At 56.3% G+C, this 27162-nt stretch overlaps 1 protein-coding gene across 4 annotated transcripts in view; it reads right to left on the bottom strand.

Annotated features, from left to right (window-relative positions):
* The window catches only part of LOC144948522 (retinoic acid receptor RXR-alpha-B-like), a 143954-nt gene that overhangs the window by 93644 nt on the left and 23148 nt on the right, over nt 1–27162 (bottom strand). The window contains exon 1 of one of the 4 annotated variants that reach the window (XM_078878090.1): nt 18587–18790. The exons of the other annotated variants lie outside the window; for them this stretch is intronic. The gene's annotated coding sequence lies outside the window, so the exon portion shown is untranslated. Of the gene's footprint in view, nt 1–18586; nt 18791–27162 lie in introns of those variants that run through there. 4 annotated transcript variants of the gene reach the window in all.

Below are 27162 nucleotides of genomic sequence, written 5' to 3'. Positions count from 1 at the left end.
CTCGAAACTCGTGACGTCTAAATGTGGAGGGTAAAACCGGAGGACCCAGAGACGAATCCACGCGACCACAGGGGAGAGAGAGAGAGAGACATGCACACTGTAACTATACAGGCGTTAGGGTCGGGATAGAACCCATGACCTCCTGTACACTGGGCGAGGGAGTTAACATCTCACCACCATCACGCGCCCTACAGGGTTCTCAAGGGAGGGTGGCGAGTCAAAGGTCTCACCGATGACTACACGAGAAAAAACACGGCCACATCACGTTTAATTCGGCACGACGAAATCTGTCCAAATTCAAACGGAGAGGATTAAAACATCGGTTGGAGCGTCATGTGACGAACGCCACTCTCTGAGTGACAGGGCGGGCGCGAGGGACAGAGGTCCAGAGGTCACTCGCGGAGATCTCGGGGGTAGCTCTGCGATATCCGCTTCCGTGGGCCGTCGTCTTGACGCCCAGCGTCGCGCTGCCAACGCGAGCGGTTCTGCTCCGCGCGGCACCGATGGCGCGTTCGGAACAAATGTGGGGCAGCGGTGGGGGGCGGGGGTGGGGGGTAACGATGAAACAAACAACGGTCGACACGTCCTTCACCGGCGCCTCCGCCAAATCATCACCGCCCTCCCATATCCGTGCATCCTCCAGATGCGCGGATCGAATGTCCTTCAAGGACCGCTCTCTGACAGTCTCGCCGCCGCCACTCTACCCCGTCCCTGTAAGCCGCCCTCCTCCACCCCGCACACGCGTGTCACCCATCGTCACCTCCCCTCCCTCTTCGCATCAACAATGCTTCCCTGCCGCCTTCTATGCTGAAACGTCTAAACCACTTACCCTACCCAGGCATTAAAATGGCTCACTTCCTCGCCATCCTCCCGTATTCAAAGGCCACAGGATTCTTGCGAGGAGGTGGCTTCGGTAAAGTTCAGCTCTCTAACCGGGAGACATGAACTCACACACAATGCGTGTGGCTCAACCGCTCGTTCCTCGACTCTGAAGGCGAACTTCCCACCCTCGCAGGGCGGTTCACGTGGTGCGGAGTAGCGGGAGCAGCTGGCGGTGATGCCTGTATCCAAGCCGATAGTTTGTCGTCCTTTTTTCTTTTTCTTCTTCATTTTTCTTTTTCCCTGTACAAAGTAACGGGATACAAAACCCAAAAGAATCCTAAAGCAGTCGAACGGAGGGTAACACCGCGCTCACCACTGCAGCTGCGAGGGCTCCCTAGCACGTTGACGTGACGCGGAGCAAGGCCCTGCTGGCGGGAAGAGCTCCAAGGGGGGGCGAGGGGGGAGCGGGGGGCGAGGGGGGCATGGGGAGGACGATGTTTCGATGTTTCCCCTCCCCTCCAAGGGCGAGGAGGCTCCCTTCCGAGACACGGCGGAGCGACTCCTCTATGAGCACGAAGTCTCTCTGACCCCGAGAGGTCAAGAGGGCAGCACCAACTCCGTCGTGGTTACGGGGAGACCAGATGCGCGAGGCTCCCTCCGATCATGACGCCGTGGAGCGACTCCGCTCTCTGTGCAAGCCGCAAAGGCGCCGCGACGTTCTGTGTCCGTCATTCGAAGCAAATTTCCGCTCGAATCAAAACGGTGGGGGGCCCTGGGTCAGAGCCCAGAAGAAAAAAAAAATTCGCATCTCCCCCTTTTCGTCAGTTTAGGCGTGGGACTGACGCTCACCTCCACGGGAAACACCCTCCAGCCAGACCGTGGAAATTCCACATTTCCGTGACGTGAAACCGGACGAAACCACAGCAGAACAGCCACCGCTGGTTTCACGACGAGGGTGTGCATGCGTGCTCGTACAAGCAGGGTGCTTGGACCGTGAGCTGAGCGCTCTGACCACGGGCACGGTGAACTCGACACGCCGCTTGGTAAAGACGCCACGCATTGGAGCCGAATCGTACGATTTGTCTAACTGCCCCGGGGCTCGGTTTGTTCCCAATTCCAGGCTTCAAAAGGCCCCGGCAAACTATATTAGCATCACAATCAAATTGCCCGCACAGAGCAAACAGAAGAGGCACACACAACAAAGACAAAGATCCTCCCATGTGGCCTGAACAGACCGTCAGGGGCAAGTGCTGTTCGCGAGTCACGCTGCGGCAGCACCACACCGACCGCCATTGTCTCCCCAGTGGCAATGTTTGCACACGGCACAAAGTACTAATTTTAGGTCTGAGTCGACCTAGGGGTGGCTCAGGACAGGTTCAGATAATCGTCACTGATGTTGTTGGCCGTGAGTGCGAACTGAACTCAGGTTGGCAAGTTCGTAGCGCAGCGCTAACCGCTACAGCACTCCCACAGCACACGCACACACGCACATACACGCATACACGCACACACGCACATACACGCACACATGCACATACACGCGCACACACGCGCACACGTGTACGTGCGTGCTCTCGTGTTGCCTGTAAGGGCTCAGACTGTGCACACAGCCACAAGCATTCATACACAAAAACAAAGATGCCCTGTATAGCCTTCAACACATTGTCGGGGCAAGGGCTCTTCGCGTGCACATGTGAGGGCCAACACACCTGGCCACCTATGTCTCCCCCAGTGCATCAGTTATCTGGGCCTGACCACCTTGAATGTGAAATCACTCGCCACTCTGCGATCTATATCAGCAGCCGTACGACAAGAAGACGAGAAAGCAACAATCACTAAGAACTTGCTGGACTGCCATCTCCTGGCCATACCACGGCACCGCTGATTAGGCGTCTCGCACGCGGGGACTGTGCGCGCGATCCGCCAACCCCGACCTCGCCGTCGGCGCTGCGTGGGCCCCACGGTGCGGGATCTTCACTCCTTGCGGTCACACCCCCCTCCAACCCCCCACCTCATACGAACCCCCACACCCCCACAATCCACGGTTGCTCATACCGAGCCGCACTCCACCTGACCTCATGAACCCGCCCAGGCGTGGTGGTGGCGTCGGTGGTGACGGTGGTGGTGATGGTGGTGGTGATGGTGGCGGCGGTGGTGGTGATGGCGGTGGCGGCGGTGGTGGTGGTGGTGGTGGCGGTGGTGGTGGTGATGGTGGTGATGGTGGCGGTGGTGTTGGTGATGGTGCCGGAGGTGGTGGTAGCAGTGAACTCGGCCTCCTCGACTGGAATGCCAATAAGCCTGCACGCCGCATATGACTCTAACGGCCTACAACAAAAAAGACGACATCAACAACGGCCGCTCTTTCTGTGTGCGTGCCGCGTTACACCTGCAGAGTCACGCGGCGTCCAGATGCGGCAAAGGCGAAACGCGTTGGGGCCGTGTTGGGGCCGTGTTGGGGCCGCGTTGGGGCCGCGTTTCTCCAGCGATGGGCTCGTAAAGGCCGCCGGTGTCGCACTGCTGCCGTGGTTTTTTTTCTTCCAACTTTGGAATCGCTCCGTCCTGTCAGTCACCCGCATGCGACGATGCGAGTTTCCACGTGAACGACGCGCTAGGGCCGGCGAGGGGGTTTGGGGGCCCGACTTGGTACCCAGGCACGTTACGACGGGCCAGCGCCGAGCAAAGGCCGAGGTTTGGATCCAGGTTTCTGCCGCCAGTGATCGACACCGGTTCCCGAGTGCTGACGGCTTCAGCCCGGTGAACAAATTACTGCTGCGGCTCATTCGCCGGAAAGCCGGTGGAGGGGGGACGGGAAAACGCAACCGCAGCAGACGCAGACACTCCATAGCTCGCACAGTGCAGCAATGGAGCTGTGCAGAAGCTGTGCACAGACACCCACAGCGCTCAACCACCAGGGTGGGTCTCAAACCCCAAGCGCAACGCAGCTGTGCAGAGCCATGGACAGAGACGCGGAAACAGGCATCCACGCATCTGCAGATTAACCTGACGGCACGGAGAGAGACACGGGGCAAAACAGACAGACAGAGAGAGAGAAACAAAGACACGCAGATAGACTGAAAGAGACCGAGAAATGTAAAGAGTGACAGTGAGAAAGAGACAGAAGACACAGACAGATACAAAGTTAGACAGATTTAGAGAGCTAGACAAAGATCCGCCATGAAACCTTTATCAGACTGTTGGGGCAAGTGCTGCAAGTGAGCACCTATGAAGGCTGGCACAGCCTTCGTCTCCTCGGTGGTGATGTTTACACACCACACCAGGAACTCATTTGAGGCTGAGTCCACCTCGGAGAGGACAAGGACTGGTACAGATCACCGTCACTGGTGTTGGCGGCGAGCGGAAATCAAACTCAGCTCGCCTTGACTGCTGCACAAACAAACACGGGGAGAGGCAGACACAGACACACACAGCGAGGATTCTGGGAGCCCCTAGAGAGCCCGGTGGCCTGCCATGTGAGGTGCTGCACACACGCACACACGCACTCACACAGCGGGTGAGCGAGCGAGCGAGCGATCGAGCGCTCAGACACCGCTGCTCCTCGTCGCCATCGCCCCACTGAGAGGCACGGTCTTCTTCCACGGCGCCCAGCAGATCCCCCCACAGCCAAAGCTGCAGCCGCATTGTTCTCAAAGTCACAGCCAATCAATCACAAAATCCATCACTATATTAAACCAACAATTAGCCTAACGGCCATCGAGAGGACATTTCAAGATGAAATGTGGTTCAAGAGCGACGCCCCCCCCCTTCAACGTCACTGTATATGTGACACACACCGCTTAATTAAATTGTGCGTGCGCGTGCGTACGAGGTGAAGGGCGCTGCTGGGCAGTTGGAGGCGGTCGCCCTCCGACAGCGGCGAGGAGCGACGCTCACGACAACGAGCGGAGCGCCGGGCGGCTCAAAACGCAGCGAGCTGGCGGAGTGGGCAGCACAGCTGGTGCATCTGCCAGCCAACGCATGGCCACTTGGGTCTGTCCCGTGACCTCCTGCCAGCAAGCCTTCCACACTCCACGTAGACTCAAGGTGCACCTAGCGTTGCACGAGCACTGTGGTAATGATGTTGTTTGCTGTTGCGAGTGAGGTGTGTGATGTACGCGTGGCCCTGTGGTAGAGCGAGCATCTCGCAAGAGCAAGGAAGAGAGTTTCAATTTTGGTGTGGGGTTGGCCCGCTAACATCATCCCTCGTTGTCCTATGGATCGACTCGCCCCCAGCATAGCACAGTGGATATGCCACCACTGGCTCAGGGCTGTAAACGGGAGATGAGAACCAATGCCTCGATGCTCTGTTGAGCAGCAGGAAATTACTTTGAGCTGTTTGAGATGTGTGTGTGTGGGGAGCGGTGGTGCAGCATTCAGCGCACTGCGCTACGAAGCCGGCAACCCAAGTTCGATTCCTGCTCACGGCCAACACCAGTGACGCTTACCTGAATCGGTCCTGGGCCTCCCCTAAGTTGACTCGGCCTCGAATGAGTACCCAGTGCAGTGTGTAAAAACATCGCCACTGGGGAGACAAAGGCGGCCGGGCGTGGTGCTGGCCACCCACCCCCTCGCGTGCCGTGCCGGCCTTCATAGGTGCTCGCTAACAGCACTTGCCCCAACACTCTGGGTTAGGCTATACGGGGGATCTTTATCTTTATTGTGCAATGTATTCATGTTTCGCATGTATGAAAAACAATGTGTGAGCATTTTATGCGTGTACGGTTGGCTACGTATGGTGCGGAAGAAGTTCCACACACACGCATACATCATCATTATCACTATTGCCCTGTATTTAACCAGAAAAACCTTAATGGGTCCCACGATAAATTTTCAAGCGCATCGTACATCGAGGTCCTCTGAGCATGGGACGGCGGTGGGCGCCTCTCCTCTGCCTCGACAGGGCAACTCGTCAAGGAGAGCGGAGAAACTCCGCCGCACGCGATGGCCCAGCCCAGGAGGGTCCTCATGGATGGGCTTTGTGAGCCCGCAGTGCTGTGCACGGGCGGCGTGGGTGAGAGGGGGCTTGGAGTCTCTTTACCGAGTGATAGGTCACAATGATAATAGTTTAAATGTATAAAGCGCCCTTAAACGATCGCTCCCAGGGCACTGTGCGTGGAAAGGTGGAAAATAGAACGTCAACCGAGGAAAGCAGAAGCGAGAAAGACGGCTTGAAAATAAATAAACGGAAAGAAAGAGAAAGAAAGTAATTTTTAGACGGAAAACTTTTTAGATGTGAAGGTATGTAAGGTGTCTGAGGGCCCACGGACCTCGAAAGGCCAAAGGAGCTCCAGAGTTTTGGTGTCACAACGGCACCGTCATCACCCCCACGTGTGTAGCCTAGAGGCCGAGAAACAGTCAGTGACTAAAGCGTGGCGTTGTCTCTCGGGGACTGTGTTCTTGCTGCTGCTGCTGGTGTTGTTGTTCTGGCTTCCTTGCCCAAGCTTGGGAATTGGTTTGCTTATTTGCAATTTGAACTAGGAAACTTTACAAGTTCAAATTGTGTTTAGTGTGCTGTCCATCCCGCGGCACCTCCGATTAGCATGTTTGGCTATGTGCGGTGCGAAAGAAGTTCAACATACACACACATACATAGCGACTCACGCAGAGACCCATAGACTCACACAAAGACCCATAGACTCACGCAGAGACCCATAGACTCACGCAGAGACCCATAGACTCACGCAGAGACCCATAGACTCACGCAGAGACCCATAAACTCACGCAGAGACCCATAGACTCACGCAGAGACCCATAGACTCACGCAGAGACCCATAGACTCACACAGAGACCCATAGACTCACACAGAGACCCATAGACTCACGCAGAGACCCATAGACTCACACAGAGACCCATAGACTCACACAGAGACCCACAGACTCACGCAGAGACCCATAGACTCACACAGAGACCCATAGACTCACACAAAGACCCATAGACTCACACAGAGACCCATAGACTCACACAGAGACCCATAGACTCACACAGAGACCCATAGACTCATCACACAGAGACCCATAGACTCACACAGAGACCCATAGACTCACACAGAGACCCATAGACTCACTACACAGAGACCCATAGACTCACTACACAGAGACCCATAGACTCACTACACAGAGACCCATAGACTCACACAGAGACCCATAGACTCACACAGAGACCTATAGACTCACACAAAGACCCATAGACTCACACAGAGACCCATAGACTCACACAGAGACCCATAGACTCATCACACAGAGACCTATAGACTCACAAAAAGACCCATAGACTCACACAGAGACCCATAGTTTGTTGTCCTTCCCCCGCATTAGCACGTACAGTGCGCGAAAGAAGTCAATAAATAAATCAAATTCATTTTCAGTGATTTGCTAACCTTTTTGTTTGTTTGTTGTTGAAACTTTCTGACCCCGTGCATGTTACTGTGGGCAAAAAGAGCTTTATAGTTCATCGGATTTCTCCAGGCTGCATAAAGATTCTGATTGGGTCTCGCAGCACGTTACGATCTCCGCGTGATCCGCCAACCCCCACCCCCTTGTGTGCTCAATGTGGCCCCGCAGCCAGCCGCAGGGGCGGTCAGGCCACAGGCTCTTGATAAAGCAACCGAGGGTCAAGTGTCAAAGTTTAACCGGGTTCACACGTTGCCAAAGTCTCGTTGTAATGATTAACAACCGCACGGCGCGAGCATTGAACGGCAGCGAGCCTTTGTGTGGGGTGGTGGTGGGGGTGGTGGCGTTTTTTTAAACGAAAAATGTTTTTGTGCAAATGTTTGATGTGTGCAGCGGCTGCTACGAGGGGGAACTTTCGATGAAAGTGATCTCTCTCTCCGATTACACTGTGTAACACAATTCTTGTTCCTGGGTAGTAAGTGTTATTTCCTAATTGCTTATGCCTAAAAAGTATAGAAAATCGCCTGTAACCAGAATGAGTGGCGCCTCTTCATTGGCAGCTCATCCACGAGCCTCAAAGCCGTGCTGCTCTTTAATGGTAACAAGTACCCGTCTCTTCCGCTGGCTCACTCGGTGCACCTCAAAGAGGATTACAACAACATCAAGACCTTGCTGGACGCCTTGAAATATGATGAGTACGACTGGGAGGTCATCGGAGACTTCAAAATGGTGGCATTCCTGATGGGTCTCAAAGGCGGTTTTACCGAGTTTACCTGCTATCTTTGCCTTTGGGATAGCAGGGAAATCAAGGCGCACTACCACAGGCGGGACTGGCCACAGCGGACCAAGTTCTCTGTGGGGAGGAACAACGTCAAGTGGGAGCCACTGGTGGACCTCCAGAAGGTGCTGATGCCACCACTGGATATGGGGAACTCATGGCCGTGTGGCACCGGGGCGATGGATGAAGGAAGGTCCGGATACGTGATAGCATGTGCATTCTTGCCAGTCCGACGTTTGGAAGGGTCCACCATGCAGAAGTAGCAGTTGCTTGAGTGGATCTCTTTTCCCTCTACTATCCTACAAAAATAAATGTATTTCACCCATGACTAATGTATAAGAGATTATCGCAATAACATTGAAAATTGTAAAACATTTAAAAACGAAAAACTTTTACAATTAAATTTTTTTTTACAAATTTTATAACATTAAATTCTGAGCAGCAATTGTCCATCTTACCTTCTAGAGTTTTTTTTGCATTGCTCGCAGGTGAAATGAGGTGCCTAGGGTTAGTCTTGATCCCCAACAGGCATGCCGAAATATGCCTTGTAGGCCTCACACATCTCCGCGGATGCTTCCACAGAGTACTTGTTCGCTCTTGTCTTGATCAATTGGCCGCAGACACAGCAAAATGCGTCTGCCGGATGCTTGCAGCCTCTTGATGCCATCTCAGAAAAATGCAGAAATGTATTCACTTCGGCAGCTGGAACTAAACTGAACTGGTGGGCTTAAGGACCCTGTATTTATACTATTTAGATTACTCCAAGTTTACTCAGCACTGAATCTATCTGAAATGTTCTGGAAAATAGGTACATTTCAAAATATCACTGTCCTGGTCACAAAAGCAAAGTTTGTGGAGAATAACATCCATTTTCTGTACTTTTGAGGCATAAGCAATTAGGAAATAACACTTACTACCCAGGAACAAATTTTTTTTAAATGTGTTGCCGAATACATTGCGCCCCCCCCCCCCCCCCCCGAGATTTCACAGGTAACCTGGGTGAAGTTACCCTGGGACCCGCGGGATAACGCGAGCGTCATTTGGGGTGATTCCCCCAGATTTTCGATATTTTTTTTGTACTTAAAATATGAATAAATAACAGTTCCTTATTTTATCCATGAAAAGCCACGCTCACTCCAGGGGACGATGTTTTTTTCAGAAAAGGTGCGTGCTTGGAGGGAACCGGAGTGCCCAGAGAGAAATCGACACGCGCGTGAGATGCCCGTACAGATGGCAACATGAGTGCACACTTTGCTGCACCGCCTTCTCCTGGCGAGCCAGGGCACGGCACCTCCACGACGCTCACGGCAAAGGGAGTCTCGCGGCAGTTGTAAAGATACACCAACCATGGCCGCTGCCGCTGCCGCTGCCGGATACGGCGCCGGGTCACGGGCAGCCACGTGCAGTGGCGTCGCCACCGCCGTGCCGCCACCAAAGCTCAAAACCCGATCAGCGGAGAGATGCGCCACATCCCCCGCGCAGTCGCACTTCACTGCTGCGTCCTCCGGGAAATGCCGTCAAAAGTGTATTATTCATCGCGCCAAGCGAGAGCTTGAGAGACCAGGGCTGAGTCTCGTTCTCGAGGGTCGCCAACATCACCAACCAAAGACACCCCCCCCCCCCCCGGGGGCTCCTCTGGCGCAGTTGCACTGCCTGCGCGCTCGCCAGCGGCGCGATCTACCGGAGCGGAACGTGGCGACGATCGCTGCCGCCCTGCCGCCCTGCCGCCGTGTGCGTGACCCGCGGCGTGCGAATACGGCAACACGCGTTGGGTCGCGTGTCTCCAGCGGTGGGCTTGCGATGCTGCCGCCGTTGCTTTTTCCCACCGCGGAATCTCTCCGTTCCGTGACCTGCACGCAACTACGCGAGAGACACATTGCTCCCAGGCACAACGACGTCCACAGCCAGCGGTGATCAGGGAACGCGTTGGCCCAACGTCGGCCCAACGTCGGCCCAACGTCGGGTGCGTTTACCGGGGGCCCCTCCCCCTGAACGAGTCTGGCATGTCGAGGACACAGGGCTCACCCCAAGGTGCATCACAGGTCACGGTGCACAACCTTCACATTCACACAGTCCGACAAATCGTGGCAACGAGCGCCCCCCCCCGTACTAGCCCACCCCCGTACCAGCCCCCCCCGCGCTAGCCCCCCTAGTCCCCCCCCCCACGCTATCCCCCCTAGCCCCCCCCCCATGCTAGCCCCCCCCGCGTTAGCCCCCCTAGCCTCCCCCCATGCTAGCCCCCCTAGCCCCCCCCCCGCGCTAGCCCCCCTAGCCCCCCCCCCCACGCTAGCCCCCCTAGCCCCCCCCCGTGCTAACCCCCCTAGCCCCCCCCCGTGCTAGCCCCCCTAGCCCCCCCCCACGCTAGCCCCCCTAGCCCCCCCCGTGCTAGCCCCCCTAGCCCCCCCCCGTGCTAGCCCCCCTAGCCCCCCCCGCGCTAGCCCCCCTAGCCCCCCCCGCGCTAGCCCCCCCCCCCCGCGCTAGCCCCCCTAGCCCCCCCCACGCTAGCCCCCCTAGTTCCCCCCGCGCGCTAGCCCCCCCCCCCGCGCTAGCCCCCCCCCCCCGCGCTAGCCCCCCCCGTGCTAGTCCCCCTAGCCCCCCCCCACGCTAGCCCCCCCCGTGCTAGCCCCCCCCCCGTGCTAGCCCCCCCCCGTGCTAGCCCCCCCCCCAGTGCTAGCCCCCCAACAACGCTAGCCCCCCCCCGTGCTAGCCCCCCCCCACGCTAGCCCCCCCCCGCGCTAGCCCCCCCCCGTGCTAGCCCCCCCCCAACGCTAGTCCCCCCCCAACGCTAGTCCCCCCACAACGCTAGTCCCTCTAGCCCCCCCCCCACGCTAGCCCCTTCCCTCCCGTGGTGCCCGCTCTGCGCCACACGGCGGCCGCTGCTGACCTCACGCTGACCTCACCCTGCCCCAAGCAGCCGACACCATCCCCACCGCCACTTAAATAATTTTTTTAATAATTTGTTGAAAGCGCATCAAGAAGTAAATGATGCCCTTCAACACGTGCCCGTCGTGTCCACTGAACACCGATCGCAACACACGCGGCAAAACGGTGCCGCGTAGGAGGTGCCGGTGGGTTGGCCGTGAGCGGGGGCCGAACTCGGGTCGCCGGGTTCGTGGCGTGGTGCGCCCGACGTTGCACTGTCGCTCCCCACAAAGACCATGGCATTCACCCCCCGTGGAGCCTAAGCGGACTGCAGTGCTGTTAGCGAGAAGCACGTACGAAGGCCGGGACGGCACACGAGGGGGTGGGTGGCCAGCACCACGCCCGGCCGCCTTTGTCTCCCCAATGGCGATGTTGACACACCGCGCCGGGTACTCATTTGAGGCTGAGTCGACCTGGGGGAGGCTCAGATAATCGTCACTGGTGTTGGCCGTGAGCGAGAATGAAACTCAGGCGACCGGGTTTGTAGCGCAGGGCGCTAACTGTTGCACAAAGGCTCCCCAACAATAACAACAACAACCGCCATTTGCCACTAAATGGCGGTGATGTCACCACGGCGCTTGTGCCAGGTTATGTGCACCTTGAGCCCACGTGAAGTGTCGAACGCCCGCTGGCAGGAGATCACGGGGCTGAAAAAAAGCTGTTTAGCCTTGCCTGGTGGAAGAGCTCACTGATGGGACTTTGTCCAGATCTTTCAAGTATTTGTGAGCTCCTCACACAATCCAGCCTGGTTAAACCCAGGATGGATCGTCGGCAGGCCAGCCTAAATGCCTCTAACCGGTGAAGATGTTCCATTCTGGGGGGTCCACGATTCGCAAGCGTAGAGAAGGGAGGCCATGACCGTGGCCGAGAAGATTCAAAGCTTCATGTGGAGCGACAGACCAGGTAGCTTCCACACAGCGTTGTGCAGCCAATGAAAAGATATTGCTGCTCGGTTATCGGAGTTAGACCTCTGCTGTCAAATCATAGCCGGTCATGAGCACACTGCCCAGGTATGGAAAACTCTCCACTCTCTCCACAACTGCCCCATCACCATTTGGGAGTTGTGGGGGTGGAGTGTCCGATGGTGCAAAATACCCAGGCAGGTGCTTAGTTTTGGTGGGGCTGATGGTAAGGACCGACCTCTTAGTGGCACGCTCCAGGTTCAGCAGCAGCGCCTCCAACTCCTCCTCTGAGTGAGCAGCAATCACGAGATCATCGGCATACGTAACATGGTTGACCGATAGGGAGCCATCCCTTGATCGCTCCCGGGCATCGATCAGCCTCCCATTGTATCTGTACCAGATGGAAATTCCTCCAGTACAGCCATCAAAGGCTTCACGAACTACGTGGTCAAAATAGGTGTTAAATAATGTGGGAGCCAGAGGACATCCCTGTCGCACCCCAAGGTGTACAGGGAATGGCTCCGACTCCCAGCCACGCAGTCTTACCCGGGCACGCTCACCATCATGAAGGTCAGATCAAAGGGGAAAAACCTTATCTCATATTTTGGAACTGGAAAAGGAGGTCCTATGATGTAGATGCTCACCCGCTGTGCGGCACGTGGCGCGTGGTGACGTCACGGGTAACACGCCCGATTTGGTGACGTCACGGGTAACACGCCGGACATGGTGACGTCATGGGTAACACGCCCCGCTTGGTAACGTTACGACGACGGCGACGTGAGCTACCAGCGAGTGGCTCGAGGAGCGAGACATTTTTTTTCCAGGCGCGGATTAAAGCTCGAAGACATCGATGATGTTGACGATGATGACGATGTTCACGATGATGACAATGATGATGGTGTTAACGGTGTTCATTTGATAACGGAGTTGACGATGTTGATGACGATGGTGACGATGATGCCAATGTTGACGGTGATGAAGACGATGACGACGTTGACGAGGACGGATCGAGAGAGCGCACTTCAAGGGGGACGCACAGAGAACAGCGCACAGCTTCCCCAAGGGCCTCACGATTCGCTCTCAGCGTGAGGAGACACGTTTCCATTACCCCCCCCCCCCATGCGAACCGATGAGGAATCGATGAGAAACATGGCGAGTGGAACCAGGTCTCCCTTGCGAGAAACGGACACTTTGTTGCTGCCGCTGCCGCCGCTGCATTAGCAGGGGGGCACAAACAACAACAAAGAGACTCAACCCACCACCAACTAGCATGGTTGGCTACGTACAGTGCGAAAGAAATTCAATATACTTGCCATACATCGACTCACAAAGAGACCCATAGACTCACACAGAGACCCATAGCCTCACACAGAAACTCACAGAGACCCACAGACTCACACAGAGACCCACAACTCACACAGAGACCCACAGACTCACACAGAGACCCACAGACGCACACAGAGACCCACAGACTCACGCAGAGACCCATTGACTCACACAGAGACCCATTGACTCACACAGAGACCCATAGACTCACAATGAGACCCATAGACTCACACAGAGACCCATAGACCCATAGTTTGTTGTCCTTCCCCCGCACCTCCGATAAGCACAGTTGGCTACGTACGTTGAGAAAGAAGTTCAAAGTACATGCTGACATGCGTACAATAACACCGCGTAGCCTTCAAAAGGTATTCTTTGAAAAATATCTATATATATAAAATTGTAAATCTGTCTGTCTGTCTGTGTGTGTGTCTGTCTGTCTGTCTGTGTGTCGCCGGACCATACGCAGTTTCATTGGACGACCGGCGCGGAACACGGTGGTTGCTCCTGGCAACGGGTAGCGACGCATTCGCTGCGGGGTGGACGCCATTTTTAATTCCCGTTAAAAATATGCGCACACATTAATACGCGACTCTGAGGTAAATTCATCAAAGTTTCACGTCCTCTTCACTCCCCCCCCACCCCAATGTGTGCAATTACTATTATAGGGTCGGTAGATAATAAAATTATAGCGATTAGACAGTATTATTGTAGCGCGGGGGGGGGGGGTAACGGCCCCAGTACCCAGCCTCAGCCGGGTGGGCAATCTAGGCGAGGCCGGAGGCTCTGCACGGTACTAGGCCTCGACACCCCACCCGTGTCAAGCGACGACTTTGTGGTATAAACTCGATATACCCAGCGTTGCCCGGGGGGAAAATACATTTTAAATCTTCTGAAAACTTTCAAACATTACATACCAATGAAAAAACAACTGTGTAATTACTTTTAAACCCGACGCGCCAAGAATCGATTCTTTAAATGTTTACTGTACAAATAGTCATTAAGCTGGGTGAGCGTACTAGCAGTCTATAATGTAGACTGTAGCCTGGTTATTAAGCTGGGTGGGTGTTTTGGCAGTCTATAATGTAGACTGTAGCCTGGTTATTAAGTAAAGTGAGTCAATTTGTAACACGTAGGCTTTCGCGACCATTATTCATAAACAACGTTATTGGGTTTAGATCGCCTTATTTATTAATGTGTTGTAACCCTCCACCACCCGACACGGCCAATCAGTAAAAAAGTGTCACGTTGATAAAAGACTAATAGTTCACTGTTTTAGCCCACCGGTGTGTTGAAGCGTGAAACCACAACAATTACCATTTCAGAGTACGACGTTTCGCTGATGCTGGATGCAATTACCAGCGAAACGTCGTACTCAAAAATTGTCTGTCCGTCTGTGTACGCTCGCTTGCGAGGAATTTGCCGGGAGGCACGTCCCGGGCCCCGCAATGGGAATAGGCATGTCAGTTTTTTTATCCGTCACCTTTAAAGTGGTTTAATGATCGATTTAGTGTTATTCAACTTTATTTATTTATTTCATCTGTGTATATATGTAAGGTTATTAAGAAATATATTTTTCACCCGGGCAACGCCGGGTACTTCTGCTAGTATATTTATAAAATCGGCGACGTTATTGGCAATGGGCCCCATCTGCATAGCACGCACACAAAGAGAGGGGCCAGAGACATGGGAGCGGATGATGAAGAGTCGGCGACCGCACTTTTCACCGCGGGGCCCGGAGTTTGGCTCGGCACGCCCTCGCCCGAGTGCAACGCCGACCCCGCGGGGTTCCGTGGCACGAGAGCCCCGAGCAGCAGCAACGCGGCAATCTGCGGTGGTGCGAGGGGACCGGATCGCGGACGGTGGAATCCGTGGCGCACGCACGCACGCGTACACACACAAAAATAAAGATCCCCCGTGTAGCCTTAGCAGACTGTGCCGGCACGGCACACGAGGGGGTGGGTGGCCAGCACCACGCCCGACCGCCTTTGTCTCCCCAGTGGCGATGCTTACCCACCGCACTAGGTTCTCATTTGAGGCCGAGTCGACCTAGGGGAGGCCCAAGACCGATTCAGATAATCGTCACCGGTGTTGGCCACGAGCGGGAATCGAACTCGGGTCACCGGGTTCGTGGTCGTCACGCCAGTCAAAAGAGTGGCACGCGTTTGACAGCGTGCACAATTTTTTATGATCGTCATTTAAAATATATACATTAATTGTATCGGGGCCCAACCGATGACGAACATTCCTCGCACCCACAAGAAGCAGCTAAGGATGTAATTGCCACGTCGGGCTGTCGGGACTGCACCTGAGAGAATTCGCCGGTCAGTCACCTCCCCTTACCCGCGGCTCTTCCCACCGCTGCTAATTTCTGCGATGACTATTGTCGGGAACTCACTCATTGCATGATCCCGGCCATAATGAGAACTCATTCTAGGAGACTGTTTCGTCTCATCTGTGTGTTGTTCAACCACCACACACTGCAGGTCACAACAACTCACCCACTCACTCACTGAATCACCCACCTTCTCACTCACCCACCCACTCACCCACCCACTCACCAACCCACCCACTAACCCACCCACTAACCCACCCACCCACCCACTCACCCACCAAGTCACCCATCCATCCATCCACTCACCCACCCACACACCCACCCACCCACCCACCCACACACCCACCCACCCACCCACTCACCCACCCACCCACCCACCCACTCACCCACTCACCCACCCACCCACCCACTCACCCACCCACCCACCCACTCACCCACCCACCCACCCACCCACTCACCCACCCACCCACCCACCCACTCACCCACCCACCCACCCACCCACTCACCCACCCACCCACTCACCCACCCACCCACCCACTCACCCACCCTCCCACTCACCCATTCACCCACTCACCCACCCACCCACTCACCCACCTTCCCACTCACCCACCCACCCTCTCACTCACTCACCCACCCGCTCACCCACCCACTCGCTCGGCTGCTAACCCACCCACTCGCCCACCACACTGCAGGTCACTGCAGGTCACTGCAGGTCAAAACCCTTCTATTTATGCTTCTTCCCTCGCATAACCTTGACAGACTGTTTGGGGCAAGTGCTGTTAGCGAGCACCTATGAAGGACGGCATGGCACACGAGGGGGTGGTGGCCAGCACCACGCCCGGCCGCCTTTGTCTCCCCAATGGCGATGTTTACACACTGCACCAGGTACTTGTCTGAGCCCGAGTCGACCTACGGGAAGCCCAGGACCGGTTCAGATAATCGTCGCTGGTGTTGGACGTGAGCGGGAATCGAACTCTGGTGGCCGGATTCGTAGCGCTGCAGCGTGCTAACCGCTCCACCACCGCTCCCCACACACACACATACACACATGCACACACAGAGGCACGTACAGTATCACACACGCGCGACACTACACTGTTTGTGTGAGAAGCCAGCCGTGGTGAGAACGAGCAGCCTGGGCCAGATGGTAAATGACATAATCCCTGAGCTTGTACTAAAACGGTGAGCAACAATCTTGTGGGATGTTTGAGGTGGCCGGGTAGTGGGGGAAGGTGGGGGATATGGTGGGGTCATAATGGCCGTGTCAGCATCTCTGAAGTCGGCACCACAGAAATCTCGGGAAGATTTCAATTTTTTTGGTGCATTCTTTGCTGACCGGGCGGAGAGACTTGAGAATCGTCACGGTGGTGAAATGTTAACGACCTCGCCTGGCATGCAGGAGGTCGTGGGTTCGATCCCAACCCTGGCGCCTGCTGCTGTACATGTGGAGTTTGCGTGTCTCTCTCCCCGTGGTCGCGTGGATTTTTCTGCGGGTTCCCTGGTTTTTCCCTCCACATTTAGAATCAACGTCATGCGTCGAAAGCATTTGGCCGCTGCCTTAAATTTCCAGGCCGCTTCTAACCTGGATAAATAAATAAATAGTCAATTGAATCAGGGGCGGCTGCAACCCGGATTCGAATCCAGGGCGCTCAGCGGTGCCACGGCTTGGTGCTCCGACCTGCGAACTACCCGGCCACCTCGACTGCTCATTCCCGACGATGATGAGTGGGCAGATCCCACCACCCCGGCCGGAAATCTCAAATCCCAACTCTGGCCTTTTCCGACTCGATCGTCCTCCTGCGTCGCGAACGCCGGGCGAGGGAGCGGGGGGGGGTACCAGCCCACGTCCTTGACGATGCGTGCTGGGCCGCTCACTAGGCAGGCCGTCCTGTCCGTGAAAGCGACTCCCGCTAGCCGCACGGCCGACCGTTCTGCGGACGGAGAGACGAACGTGCAGTGCCGCCACGGCTGCATCACTCCCACTCCGCCGCCTGTCCGAAGGTGTGGACAGCGGCAGGGGACAAAGAACCCCCGTCGACGGGTAACAACGTGACGTGTCCAGATATCTTGGTGCGTGACGGGGCGGCGGTGACGCGGCGGTTACCGCACCGCGCTACGAACCCGACCGCCCGAGTTCAAATCCGGGCAAAGGCCACCACTGGGGATCATCCGAATCGGTCCTGGGCCTCCCCCGAATCGACTCGGCCTCAAATGAGCAGCGAGTGGTGTCCATGCCGGTCACGTGGGCTTCTCCTTCGCCAACCCACGCGCGTGGTGAGGTACGGCCAAACGATCACCATGGCCGAAACGGCGTGGAGAGGCCTTCATCCAGCAGTGGACTGACAGAGAGCTGCCAACGACTGTTACAATCCCATGGGCATGCTCAACCAGAGCATCTGAGCGGCGTTTGTTTAACGCTGAACGTCGCTCCTTTCAGAACGTGGCCCAAAATGTCTCGGGCGAAGACTGGTCCCTGCCACGGGAATGTGTAATTCCCATCGCTGTGTCACGACCGCTAACGGTGATGAGCAAAGCCTCACGTTTGTTTTCGGAGGGAGACACAAGTGCGCACACACGCGTGTACACGCACACGCTTGCATACACGCACACGCGTGTACGCGCTCCCATGTACACGCACACGCTCCCATACACGCACGCACGTACACACACGCCCATGCACACACAGGCACGCAAGCACAGAGACAAAGCTCCCCCTATAGCTGTACAAACAGTCGGAGCAAGTGCTGCGAGTGAGAACCGATGAAGACTGGCATGGCGCGCGAGGGGGCGGTGTGATGAACACCGCGTCCGGCTGCCTTTGTCTCCCCTTTGCTGACATTTGCATTAACGCACCAGGTACTCATTTAAGGCTGAGTCGACCTAGAGAAGGCCCAGGGCCCGTTATGAATCAAACTGTGGTCGATCTTGGTTTGTGGCGGCAGTGCGCTGACTACCGTGCTACTGCTCCAGACACACACACACGTACACACACACACACATGTGCACACACACACGTGCACACACGTACACACGTACACACACACACGTACACACACAAATACGAAGTTCCCCCGTGTAGCCTTAAGAGACTGTAGGGGCAAGTGCTGTTAGCGAGCACCTATGAAGGCCGGCACGGCACACGAGGGGGTGGGTCGCCAGCACCACGCCCGACAGCCTTTGTCTCCCCGGTGGCGATGAGAGGCTCAGGACCGGTTCCGATAATCGTCACCAGTGTTGGACGTGAGCGGGAATCGAACTCGGGTCATCGGGTTCGTGGCGCAGCGCGCTAACCGCCACACCACCGCTCCTACACACACACACGTACACACGCACACACACACGCACACACACACGTACACACACACACGTACACACACACACACACGTACACACACACGTACACACACACACGTACACACACGCACACGTACACACACGCACACGTACACACACGCACACGTACACACACGCACACGTACACACACATACACACATACACGTACACACACGTACACACACACACGTACACACACGCACACACACGCACACGTACACACACACACGTACACACACACAGAGCAAGCAGCAAGCAGGGTTTAACCCTTTCCTTGGCCCATCTGGTACTAATTTTGGCCACATTTTTCATGCATTCAATTGACACTAAGTAAGATCCGGTTAACAAAAAAAACCTTCACCGACCAAAAAAAACCCCGTACAATGATTTCCTACACATCGAGGAAACCGCGCTGCACGGGGGATACTTGCATGTTTTTTCTCTCCCCCCACAAGTACAGTGCTGGAAGAATTTTCAGTTATAAATCAGCACACGCACGCACGCATACACACACACACGCATATACACACGCATACACACACAGACGCATGCATACACACACGCATACACACAGGCACACACATGCACACACGCATACACACACATGCATACACACACACGCACACCAACAGGCACACACACGCGCAAACAACAACAACAGCCATTCACCACTAAGTGGCGGTGACGTCACCACGACGCTTGTGCCAGGCTATGTGCACCTTGAGGCCACGTGAAGTGTCGAACGCCCGCGGGGCAGACCCAGGTGCCACGGGTCGACTGACCGAGATGACCGAGATGACTGGCTGATGCACCACCTGTGCCCCCTACTGTACCAACTTGCTGTGCTTTAGCCACCCGGCGCTCCGGTCGTTATTGTGAGCGTCGCTCCTCCGCCCTCCGTTGTTGTTGGAGGTCGACTGCCTCCAACTGCCCTGTAGCGTCCTTCACGAGCCTCCTCCACAAAGGCCGATCTTGACACCGCTGGTACCAGTCATCGGCAAGTCCACTCAGCTCCACGTCCTCCTGTACCACATCACTCCATCTCTTCTCTAGCCCGCGCCACGCCCGTTTAGCCCCCTCGATCCGGCCGAACAAAAGTTGTTTGGCATGCGGTGGCTGGGCATGCGGGCTACATGACCCAGCCAACGCATCCTTGCCTGCTGGAGGAGCTCACCGATGGGACTTTGCCCAGATCTTTCAAGGATTTGTGAGCTCCTCACACAATCCAGCCTGGTTAAACCCAGGATGGATCGTAGGCAGGCCAGCCTAAATGTTTCTAAACGGCGAAGATGCTCCATTATGGGGGTCCACGTTTCGCAAGCATAGAGAAGGGAGGGAATGACTGTGGCCGAGAAGACCTGAAGCTTCGTGCGGAGCGACAGACCAGATAGCTTCCACACAGCGTTACGCAACCGATGAAAAGATATTGCCGCTCGACTGATTCGGAGTGAGACCTCTGCTGTTAAACTGGAGCCGGTCATAAGCACACTACCCAGGTATGGAAAACTCTCCACTCTCTCCACAACTGCCCCATCACCGATTGGGAGTTGTAGGGGTGGAGTGTCCGATGGTACAAAATACCCAGGCAGGTGCTTAGTTTTGGTGGGGCTGATGGTAAGGACCCACCTCTTAGTGGCACGCTCCAGTCTCAGCAGCAGCGTCTCCAACTCCTCCTCTGAATGAGCAGCTATTACCAAATCATCGGCATACATAACGTGGTTGACCAATAAGGAGCCATCCCTTGATCGCACTCGGGCATCGTTCAGCCTCCCATTATATCTGTACCAAATGAAAATTCCCCCGGTACAGCTATTGAAGGCTTCACGAACTATGTGGTCCAAATAGATGTTAAATAATGTAGGAGCCAGAGGACATCCCTGTCGCACCCCAAGGTGTACAGGGAAAGGCTCCGACTCCCGGCTACGTAGTTTTACCCAGGCCCGCTCACCATCATGAAGGTCCTTAATGATCGTGAACAGAGGGTCAGGGACTCCGAAAGCACGAAGAACAACCCAGAGCCCAGGCCTACTGATGGTATCATAGGCCTTGACCAGGTCAATAAAGCAGAGATGTAGGTCTTGTTGGCATTTCCTACACCTCTGCTGTAGCAGACGGACAGAAAATATGCCATCTGTGCAGGACCACCCTTTCCTGAAACCGCATTGGGGCTCCGCAAGCCTCTCCTCAGCGTGCCTAGCAAGGAGATGTTGAATAATCCTTGCCAGGACCTTTCCCGGCACACTGAGGAGTGAGATGCCCCTGTAGTTGTTACAGTCTGTGCGGTCCCCCTTCTTAAAGAGGGGGACCACCAGGGCATCCTTCCAATCCTGTGGAACCCGTCCAGTGGTCCAGACTGTTGTTATAATGTCATGTAGGGCAGTCTGTGCACAAACGCCACCCTCCCTCAGCATTTCGCTTGGGAGATCATCTCTGCCCGGTGCCTTTCCTGGTCTCAGACTCCAGATCGCCTTCAGTACTTCCTCAACAGATGGCACCTCAGCCAGCCACTCACAGGGGGTGACTTCTTCCAATATTTGAGGCACCGCAGCTTTAGCAAGGTCATCCCCACTTTGTGCCATGATGTTTTCCTGGCTGAGGGATTTCCCCTCCCCCAGGACCTCACAGAAATGCTCAGCAAATCTGCAAACCTGTTGGATCACCGTTTTTTCCCCTAATGATTGTTACTTTTTTGATGGACACACGCGCAAACGCTCACGCACACACACGCATGCACCTACGCGCGCACACGCACACACACGCACACACACACAAACACACACACACACCCACGCACGCACACACACCCACGCACGCGCACCCGGAGCTTTGTTGTTCGTCATTCCACTGCTGGATGAGGGCCTCCGGCGCACCGCGAACGGGCCACGTGGAGCCGGTGTTGTCGCCGGCCGTATTTCACCCGCGATGTTCGGCGTGGGTGTCAGCACAGGCGGGGGTGGGGGGGAGCATGGACGTGGAAGCGTGGTAGAGTACAACAACAACAACGGTCTTTCGCTGCCCTTGCCCCTGTGCCGGCATGGAGGGTCCCCGCAGCGGCCCGCAGCGGCGCCCGTTTCCAACGCGCTGGGGTGGCGCTCGCCTCCATTCGAACGCCGGCCAGGCTCGCGACCTGCTCGGCTCTTTTGCGATCTCACGAGACCGGGAGCGGCATTCCCGCAGATTTGGTCACGGGGATATTTCTGTTTTTAAACCGCAACGTCGGCGGCGATTGAAATCTGGAAACCGCCTCGTTGACAGCGGGCGCGTACGCGCACACACGCGCACATACATACATACACGCGTACACGCACGCACGTACACACGCGTACACACACGCACGTACACACGCGTACACCCACGCACGTACACACGTGTACACCCACGCGCGTACACGCGCGTACACCCACGCGCGTACACGCACGCACACACGCGTACACGCACGCACACACGCGTGCACGCACGCACACACGTGTTCATACACGCATACACACACGCATGCACACACGCGTACACACACGCGTACACACACGCACACGCGCGTATACACACGCACACGTGCGTACACGCGCGTACACACACATACGGCGATCAAAACGGTGCTCAAAACAAGCACGGGTCGGCACTCGACTCCAGGGGTAGCCCGAAGCGAGTTGTGTCAATTCCACATTCCCATGGACAAAAACGACCGACCGCCACACGAAGCGCTGTCCGTTTCATCGACTTGGGCACGATGAATGACGGCGACTAGCCGAGTCAACCCACGACCGGGAGTTGAACCCTGGTGTCCCACAAGTGGAGTGGTCGGGCCACGAAAAAACATTCATCACGGCGCCATCGTTCACGCGGAGAGAGAGCGTGGGGAGATCGCTTCTCCTAATTAGACTGAGCGCCGCTCCAATATAGCAACGGTGTGTGGGTTGGTGTGTGTGTGTGGGTGTGTGTGTGTGTGTGGTGTGTGTGTGGGTGTGGGTGGGTGTGTGTGTGTGTGTGCGTGTGTGCGCGTGTGTGTGCGTGTGGGTGTGTGTGCGTGTGGGTGTGTATGTGTGGGTGTGTGTGTGGGTGTGTGTGGGTGTGTGTGTGGGTGTGTGTGGGTGGGTGTGTGTGGGTGGGTGTGTGTGGGTGGGTGTGTGTGGGTGGGTGTGTGTGGGTGGGTGTATGTGAGTTGGTGTGTGTGTGTGGGTGTGTGTGGGCAGTGTGAGTGTGCGTGTGTGGGTGTGTGTGTGTGGGTGGGTGTGTGTGTGGGTGTGTGTGGGTGTGTGTGTGGGCGTGGGCGTGCGCGGGTGTGCGTGTGTGGGTGTGGGTGTGTGTGCGTGTGTGGGTGGGTGTGTGTGTGTAGGTGTGTGTGCGATTAGCCAAGTGGTCGGAACACCCAGAATCATCACCACCTCGCCGCCACCATCACCTCCAAATCACCACCACCTCCTCCTCCTCCACAACCACCACTTCGACCACCTACAAATCACCACTAACACCACCAAGGACAAAGATCCACCGCGTAGCCTTAACAGACTGTAGGGGCAAGTGCTGTTAGCGAGCACCTATGAAGGCCAGCACGACACACGAGGGGGTGGATGGCCAGCACCACGCCCGGACGCCTTTGTCTCCCCGGTGGCGATGTTTACACACTGCACCAGGTACTCATTTGAGGCTGAGTCGACTTAGAGGAAGCCCAGGACAGGTTCAGATAATCGTCACTGGTGTTGGCCGTGAGCGAGAATTAAACTCGGGTCGCCAGGTTCGTAGCGCAGCGCCCGAACCGCTACACTGCCGCTCCCCACTAACAACACCACCATGACCACCACTTCCACCATCCTACCACCTCCAAGTCACCACTACCACCACCTTCTCTACCATCACCACACCACTTCCACCACTACCACCTCCACTTTGCTCGCCAATAGTGGCGTCACATGGTATCGGGTGACGGAACTTTTGTTAGCATGTACAATGTACACACGTAAATATCTAACAGTGTACATTATAAACACGTAACAATATCACGTTATAAATCCAAAACTCAACCCGAATATGTGCGCATGCGTACGTGTGTGTGCAGTGGCAGTGATGGAACAGTGGTTTATGTGCTCTGCTCCCGACTACCTGAGTTTATTCTCATTCATGGACAAAAATAATTGTGCAGGGGCATCTAAACCAGTCCTGGACTTCCACGAGGCAGCGCCATGGTGGCGAGATGTTAACTACCTCGCCTGGTGTACAGGAAGTCGCGGGTTCGATCCTGCAATGGTGAGATGTTAACTACCTCGCCTGCTGTACAGGAGGTCGCGGGTTCGATCCTGACAATGGTGAGATGTTAACCACCCCGCCTGGGGTACAGAAGGTCGTGGGTTCGATCCCGACCCTGACGCCTGTATATTTGGAGTTTGTGTGTCTCTCTCTCTCCCCGTGGTGGTGTGGATTTTCTGCTGGTCCTCTGGGTTTTCCCCTCCACGTTTGTTACTAAACGTGGAGGGAAAAACACACGTTTAAGAATATTTGGTTGCTATAAATGTACACATGATGATACGCCGCTTCGTCGAGCTATCATTTGTGGCCAGGTCGCTTCCACTCAGCGGGCCTCACCTGGTAAAAACGAAAAGAGTTCAGTTTAGTTTTAGGTCAACTCAGCCTTAAACGAGTAGCTGGTTCGGTGCGTAAAAAATCAGCACTGGGGAGACAAAAACAACGAACCGGCCGTGTTCGAGGCCACACCAAACCCGTGTCGTGTGCGGTGCCTTCATAAGACCTCGCGAACGAGCCATACGTCCCCTGCGGTCTGTCGGGCCGCGTGTGGACGCCGCTGACGTCCGCACAGGCCTCACACGGCGCCGTGATCTCTGCAACCCGGATTCGGCTCCTGACCGTGAAGGATAAAATGATAGAAACGAGCACCTCAAAGCTGCGTGCACTGCCTCTAGGGCAGCACCTGCGATGAGCGCGGTTTGGCTACGTACGGAGCAAAAGACATTAAACAAACTTACATTAGTCCATCATGTGACATTGACCCCGGGTCACTCCGGAAAATGAGAATACCCTTGTCTTTCGAATTACCACATGGCGAGATGTTAACTACCTCGCCTGGTGTACAGGAGGTCGTGGGTTCGATCCTGACAATGGTGAGATGTTAACTACCTCACCTGGTGTACAGGAGGTCGTGGGTTAGATCCAGACCCGGATGCCTGCTGCTGTATATTTGGGAGTTTGCATGTTCTCCCAGTGGTTGTGTAGTGGTGGTATTGACGTGCGCCGACTGTGACAGTGATGGATCACGGGGCGGCGCGGGGTGCGGGGTTGGGCACGCGTTGTGGGCGTGGTGTGGACGCGCGCGCCGGGAGTGACAGATGACGGGGCGGCGCGGCGTGAGTGGTGAGGCACGATGAGATGTGGGAAAAGAGGATCGTAGCCAGCGCCCGGCGATTGGTCGAATAAGTGGGTGCTCGCAGCGACGTCCGCAGGTGGGGTATAAAGGGGGACGCGCGAGAGCACTCGGGGGAGAGTTACCCAGTTGAAGACCCGAAGACGGAGCTGAAGACCTAGTGCCACGAGACCCCTAGTCCCGCCGTCCTTGTGGGGACCGGGGCCCTGTGTGGCTCGGAGGCGAGGCTGTGGGACCCGGGGTCCGACGCCCCCGTGGGTCGGGCTGGGGACCCACAGTCGAGACGGATACCCCGGGCAGGGAGTGTCCCGAGTAGCTCAGGGGCGTTAGTCGCCGAGTAGCTAAGTGGATGTTGGTCATCCGAGTAGCTCAGTGGCGTTAGTCGCCGAGTAGCTAAGTGGGTGTTTGTCACCCGAGATACTAAGTGGATGTTGGTCATCCGAGTAGCTCAGTGGGCGTTAGTCGCCAAGTAGCTAAGTGGGTGTTTGTCACCCGAGATACTAAGTGGGTGTTTGTCACCCGAGATACTAAGTGGGTGTTTGTCACCCGAGATACAAAGTAGGTGTTAGTCACCTGTGAACGAGTTTGATAAAATAAAGAGTGTGTTACCCGTGAAGTCGTCTCCCGCCGAGTTACTACATTACAACTGGCGTCAGAAGTAAACCTGTCTTCAAGAAGTATGGACACAAGGAAGACTACCCGTACCCACGAGCGAGGTCGGGATGACGACGGCGTACCGGGGACACCGACCTCGGGAGTAGAGGACGAGGAGTTGCCGCCGATGCAGCACTTCGCGGTGATGGCCGACGCTCCGCTTGCCTCCGACACCAGCCTCCAGGACGCGCACTCCCGGTTGGCGGATTTGCTACTCGCCGCCGCCACTGTCTTGGCCGACATCTCCGTTCCGGCGAGCGGAAAAACGGCTGCGGGGGTCGTGGAGGAAGCGACGTTGGAGGATTCCCGCCAAAAGGCGCTTCGCGCCAAAAGTCTGGAAGTTGCCGCCGTTTTTGGGGGGCCGCCACCGATTGGCGGGAAAGACGGACGCCACGTGGCCGGACACCTCCGCGCAGCGCAGCCCACGTCATCAGCGCGCGCCGGAGCCCTCCATTTTGCGCCTGACAACCGAGCCGACATTTTACACAACTCCAGCGGAGCGCGGGAAAATCTCTCCGACGTCGACGACGATCGGGTCCTCCAGCAAAGATTGCCCGCGCTGTCGGCGTTCAAGGCGGATGGGGGCGACTGGGGAGCCTTCCAACGAAGGTTCCTCGCTCATCAGGAGATGTCGGGGTGGTCCGACACCACTGCCCTGCGTGCGTTGCCAGCGATGCTTGACGACGACGCGCTTGCAGCCTTCACATCTGCTGCAAGGTCGTCCCGCTCTACGCTCCAGGCCGCACTACACCTGATGGCGAAGGTGTTCGGGCCGCCCTCCACGTGTCGCCACCAGTTCTACGATCGGCGGAAGGTGGCTGGGGAAACGACGCTAGCCTACCGCACGGCACTACTCGCCTTGGCGGACGCAGCTTTTCCCCGCATGGATAAGGAGGGGAAGGACGCCATGGTGACGGAGCAGCTGCTGGTGTTGGCCCACGAGTTGGGGGTCCCCATCAACGTGGCAGACGAGATGGATATCTGCTCCCTGGCGATCGCCACGAGCATTCACGCGTACGAGGTCCTCAAACGCAAGCCGGGGGTCGTCTGCAAATGGGCGGGGAACGCGGCACTGGCCGCCACGATCGCCGAACCTCAGCCATTTCCGGTGCAGGAGCAGGCCTTCGCTGCATCGCGTCCGGGGGAGTGGAGAACGGGAGGTCGTTCGCCCACACGTTCGCCCCGCAAGCTGGAGCAACCGAAACCTACGACGTCCGTCGTCTGCTACAACTGCGGCCTTCGGGGTCACGTCGCAGCCGGGTGCCGGGCCCCGCGTCAGCGCGCCACAGGACCACGTCGGGACAACGACCAGGGCCACAAGTCATCCCAACAAAAC

Source organism: Lampetra fluviatilis, chromosome 49, assembly GCF_964198595.1.
Source record: "Lampetra fluviatilis chromosome 49, kcLamFluv1.1, whole genome shotgun sequence".
Classification (NCBI taxonomy): Eukaryota; Metazoa; Chordata; class Hyperoartia; order Petromyzontiformes; family Petromyzontidae; genus Lampetra; species Lampetra fluviatilis.
Note: the sequence above shows the minus strand (reverse complement) of the source record. Positions and strands in the feature narration are given on the sequence as shown.